Source organism: Amblyomma maculatum, chromosome 11 (assembly GCF_055883805.1).
Source record: "Amblyomma maculatum isolate TAMU_Amacu chromosome 11, ASM5588380v1, whole genome shotgun sequence".
Taxonomy (NCBI): Eukaryota; Metazoa; Arthropoda; class Arachnida; order Ixodida; family Ixodidae; genus Amblyomma; species Amblyomma maculatum.
This window is the reverse complement of record NC_139354.1, coordinates 128690435-128696104: the sequence shown is the minus strand read 5'-3', so window position 1 is coordinate 128696104 and position 5670 is coordinate 128690435. Positions and strand designations below refer to the sequence as shown.

The 5670-nt window shown below is 48.6% G+C and overlaps 1 pseudogene; it reads right to left on the bottom strand.

Moving 5' to 3' along the window:
- Nucleotides 1–3349: 3349 nt before the first annotated feature.
- Nucleotides 3350–4564, bottom strand: LOC146174946 (uncharacterized; annotated as a pseudogene).
- Nucleotides 4565–5670: the final 1106 nt, after the last annotated feature.

Genomic DNA, 5670 nt, shown 5'->3' with positions numbered 1-5670 from the left:
GCTGCCATGCAGGCCTTCCATATACAGTGCAATCCCATCAGCATCACTGCGTCGAAAGGGACGCCTTCGTCATTTTCCACAGCTAGGAAACGAATTCCTCGGGGGTCTAGTGGCAGGTCTTTTTTCAGTGTTCTTTGCAGTATGTCCCAAAAGAACACGCCACCCAAACACTCCAAGAAGACGTGCTCGATGGTTTTGGGCTTTCTGCATAAAAAACAATGCACACCCCAGGGAACGTACAGTCCCTTTTCCTCCATCCAGGTTTTTACTTCTAAGCTTCCGGTGTGCAGCCTAAAGAAAAAGGACTTTGCGCCTGGAGCCACATGCATTCTCTTTACTCGCTTTAAAACATCGCTACCGGGATTGGCACTGTACATAGTGCGATACAGTGGCTCAGAAAAAAACTACGCCTGCAAGGTCCTTGTACAACTTTTTGCGCTTTACTACAGCTAAATAATCGCGTGATAATCTCGCACTTAAGAAATTACAGGCCGCCACGACCTCCTTGAGAATACCAACAACACGTGCTGTTACGGATTCGGTAGAAACAACAAAATCGGGTAGAAGTTTGCTTAATCTGATCTGTAACACAGTGCGTAAAAAAGGGTCATTCACGTCTCGAAGGAAGCAGAAACGATTAACTACCTGCCACAGGTAAAAATGCGACAAGCCAAGACCTCCATTACCAACACTACGGAAGAGGTTTGTACGACTTGTCCTCTCCCATACCGATCCCCACACAAAGACAGCGAATATGCGGTGAAACTTTTGCACATTAGCGCGCGAGCAGTGCAGAACACTTAGCACATACCACAATTTACTAACAAAAAACACATTGCACAGAGTGCTGCGTGCGAACATGGACAAGTCCCAACCTTTCACCCTCTCCGTCCTATCACGCATTTCCCCTACTTGATTCCGCCAATAGGGCTCACTGCCGCGGTAAAACTCTAACGGAGCGCCTAGGTACTTCGCGGGTGTACTAAGCCATTGCATGTTGGCAAAAGTACCAGGAGTCTCTGGCCAAGTACCATGCCAAAATTCAAGGCACTTAGCCCAATTGACAGCAGTTCCGCTGGCAGCACAGAAACGGTTCACAATATCCACAGTTTTCCAAAATGCTCTCACAGTCAACGCAGGAAACCGCAACGTCGTCGGGAGATGCAAGGAGTTTGACCTCTGCTTGCTGTAGTTGAAGCCTTTGATATAGCAAGTCCAGATGATACTGAGGCAAAGGGGTTCTATGTACATATCAAAGAGTAGAGGCGAGAGGGGGCAACCCTGGCGCACAGATTGTTGCACCTCGATGCGCGCTCCCACCGACTTGTTGATTATTAGCCGCGTCGTGCAACCACTGTACGCCATTTTGACACCCTCTGTGATGACTGTTCCAACATTTACATGTTGCAAAATGGTAAACAGAATTTCATGTGGCACTCGATCGAACGCTTTTTCCAAATTGAGCTGGAGCATTGCGACGCGCATGTGTAGAGCATCGCAGCAATCCAGCACGCATCTCGCCGTGTGGATGTTTGAGAATATTGATCGGTCTCTGATACCGCACGTCTGATGTGGTCCAACTATATCCTTCATAACCGTTTGAAGTCTGTTAGCGAGTACTATCATGTATATCTTATAATCAACATTAGTTAAGCTAATAGACGATAGGCAGTTACTTGCCTTGATGCGGCTCGATCATCTGTTTTGGGGATCAGAACTGTATGAGTGAACAGGAATGAAGGCGGTAGACGCTTTCGTTCGTAAGCATCATCTAAAACTCGAACCAATATAGGCGCTAGTTCCTGCTTAAAAGCTTTGTAAAAATCGGCGCTTAATCCATCTGGCCCCGGGGATTTCCCTCGTGTTAAGTCGTCAATTGCCAACTCTATTTCATCGGCTGTAATCGGGCGCTCTAACCTCTCTTTTGAGTTGTCATCAATTCTGGGCATCAAATTCAGGAATTCTGCCTTGAAGCTGTTTGAGTCAACTCCTCTACGCATGAATAAGGCTGTATAGAAAAGTGTGAAAGCGTGCTCGATATCATTTTTCCCTTTTACGATAACTCCGTCCTGCTCAATTTCAGAAATCATGTTCTTGCTAGCCCATTTGCGTTCCATTGCCAGGGTCCTTTTAGTTGGGGCCTCACCGGTTATCACTTTATCTGCTCTTGCTCGAACAAGCGCCCCGTGATAACGTTCGATCTCTATCTGCTCCAGCTTTTGCTTGAGTTCACAGATGTCGGCCTTGAATGTGCCGGGGGCTATATTTTCTTAATTTATTAGCATTTGCAAGGTTTTCCGCAAATCTGCCTCATACTTGTTCTTCGCCTGCTTTATGGCACTGGCTCGTTCCAATGCCTTCATTTTTGTTATTTGTTTGAATGTTTCCCATTGCTCGCTTATCGCTGTGGCTGTGTCGTTCTCAATTTTTTCAAGCATAACTGACACCTGTTCTTTGAAAGCATCGTCATCCAAAATTTTAGCGTCCAATTTCCACAGATCCCATGTGAAGATTTCCTTTTTTGCCTTGTGTCTAATGGCAACCCTTACCAGGCAATGGCCCCTGAATGAAACAGACTTCACGTGATACTCACGACAAAGCGCAATCAGTTCGGCCGACACGTACACCCTATCTAGTCTGGCATGACTTGCTGCTTGAAAATGCGTGAAGCGAACGCACAGCTCGTTTCCTAGGGATTCCGCGACGTCTTCGAGCCCAAATTCGTCAGTTATTTTGCTCAATACTGCCGTGCTGGCGTCTCTGTGCGGTGTAACACTCGCTTTATCACGCGCCGATAGCACGCAATTAAAGTCGCCCATCAGTACAAGTTTTCGGTCAACACTCATAAAATTTTTGAGACACTCAAAAAACTGTCGTCTTTCCTCGAGCACATTGGGAGCATACAAACATATCACCCGTCACTCTACTGAGCCAAAAGCAAAATCGCATACAACCGTGCGCCCCGACATGTACGTCCTCACTGCCTGGACATCCAGCCCCAAATGTTGCCGAACAAAGAGTGCACACCCCGCGGATCTCCCGACAGCATGACTAACACACGCGTAGTACATTGACGTGAAAGGGAGCACCATACTCTCGGTCTCATCGTCGCCTTCGATTTTAGTTTCCTGTACAGCAAGGATGTCTACATCTTGTTCCACTGCCAACCTATATAACTGCCGTTGTCTCCTCCTCGCTGTAAGCCCTCGAACATTGATTTTGGCGAGTCGCAAGGACCTATCTGGTAGCGCCATTATAGCATGAAAATAGACCGAGAGTACGGTGCTTACCTTGAACGTCAGGTCCCGAGGCGCAGGATCCAGCGCACGGCATTTGCCTGCGCTTACATCTACGAAGCAGGTGGCGGCGGAGGTGGAGCCGGCGGCGTTGTTGCCGTCAACCTCCGCTTGGAAGCGTTGTTCGGCCGTAGGCGTAACGACGGCCGGCACATGGGACCTGCCATTGAAGGTGGTTCTCCGGTGGCGTTCAGTCCAGGAGACGCCCCCTCTGGCTCGGCAATTTCGTGCGAGCGCATAGTTGCCGAGACGGCGGCGTCTTCCTTGGAAGTGTCCATGGCCTCCTGCACCTCACTCACGCTTTCCACCGACAGCACGGTGTTGTCTTTTTCTTGCACCACGGCTGGATTACTCGGCTCCTCTGTTGACGTAAGTGCGTCTTCTTCAAGGTTTCGCGTTTCTTCCGCGACTGGGTTCCCTGATGCATGCTCGGCAGACGCCTTTTCGTCCTTAGCAATACTAGCTTCTACCCTTGCTGTTGCTTCAGCATCAGCCTCGTCCATTAGGAGGTCCGAGTTATCGTCACTCCCCATGGGCCCTGCGACGCTGGCGTAGGTGCGCACGCACTACGTCTCGTCGTGGCCAAAACGACGACACAGCACGCAGCGCGGTACCTCGCAGTCTCGACGAATATGACCGGTGTTCTGGCAGCGCAGGCAGAGTGGTGCCCTACCCGGCACTACCACAAGGGCCAGCTCACCAGCAATTCTCAGCTGATGTGGTATGTCCTCCGGCGTCACCCCCACCTTGAGTTTCAGCGTCACGGTTCGTGTCGTCGAACCCCTGTCCGAAACACCGTTGACTCTCCAGTGTTCCTTCACCACTTCAGTCGTTCTTCCGTATGCGAGCAAAGCTGCCCGTACGTCGTCATCAGGTACGGTGGGAAGCAACCAGTGCAACTTCAACCGGATGTCTTGATTCGACGGGTCGATAAGTACGCAGCGATGACTCTTCACTTTTACTTCGGCATTCTCGAGCAACCTCTTTGCACCTTCAGCACACTTGAACGTGACTGCCCAAACGTGATTCATTTGATACGCCCCCAAGGCCGAAACCTCGGGGAGCAGTTTCATACGGGCCAGCGTATCCCTGAAGTCTTCCACACGGTAGGGCCGGACTCTCACATCAGCATGCATAAACACGGTATTCAAAACCAAACGCCCTGAAGGCAGACTAGGTAGAACCACACGGTACTCATCATTCGATGAAGCAGAAACCCTGTTACCGCGGCCAGAAACGGCCGCTGACACCGCTCCGTTGGAACGCATGATAAGCACGTCCGCCCGCTAGCGCGGCCGGAAGTAGAGTTTCCACTCAGCCACGAGTTCGATGCTTGAAAGCGGTACAAAAACGCTTCTAGTGAATGCGGTGTTGCCTTAGAAACGTGCCGTAGAACGTTATACTGCGGTGTATAACAGTAATTATGAGCATGTTACTTACAGAAGTCGCAGTTACACGTGTAGCGAAGTACGTTTCCGCTACATTTCTTCTGCGCTCTGCGCACATGCAGAGCCATCTTGCGGCAAACACAAAAGAACACCTCCTCGCAATGTGCGGCGCTGCCCCGACACGTGGCGCGCCACTCGCCCCTGATGTTTCGCCGTGCACCCTCACGGGTTGTAGAATCAAGCGTCTTTCCTTTCTTTAGATCACTATCTTCGCTCACCCGCTTCTCCCCTTCTTCTGGCTTCTTTTTTTTTAAAGTAAAATGATGAAATTTCCTGTTTTTGGCAGATTGACACTGAAAGCTGCAAAGATAGCATCTATAGGATAGGTGTGCTCTGCTCTCTGTAGCTTTCGATTGGGTTTTGAGTTTATAGAGACTGCACCGGATGCAGCATAATAAACGAAGAGATGCAAAAAAGAATAAATTTTCAAAATGACAAGAAAGAACAAAAATAAAAATTTTCAGGATTTTTTACCCTCAACCCTGCGCTGCCTTCGGTATTTATTCTGGTAACATCAGAAGCTGTATACTGCTGCAGGATTTATTCAACACTATGCGACGACATCATGCCACTTTTCTTGATCTTCAGTGCTTCGAAAACATTTATTTGATAGATCATGTTGTGTACAAACTTAACTAAAACTAAGCAGAGCACTGAACAAATTGGCTTCTCATATGGTCTCATAATGTCCCACTTCATTCAGATCAAGCTTCTCGTACCAGTGTAACTTTGCCGCTAACCTGCCGAACCAAAAATTCGCATAACGTAATCACAATATGCTGAATAAATAAAGCTCACTTTAACAACCATACACCTGTCATTTGATCTTGTTGTACAGCCTCAAGACGACATGTAGTCCACCCAGGAACTGCCGCTCGATAAAGTTGTATATTGTATAAACAGAATATAGGTTATATTTTTTTTGT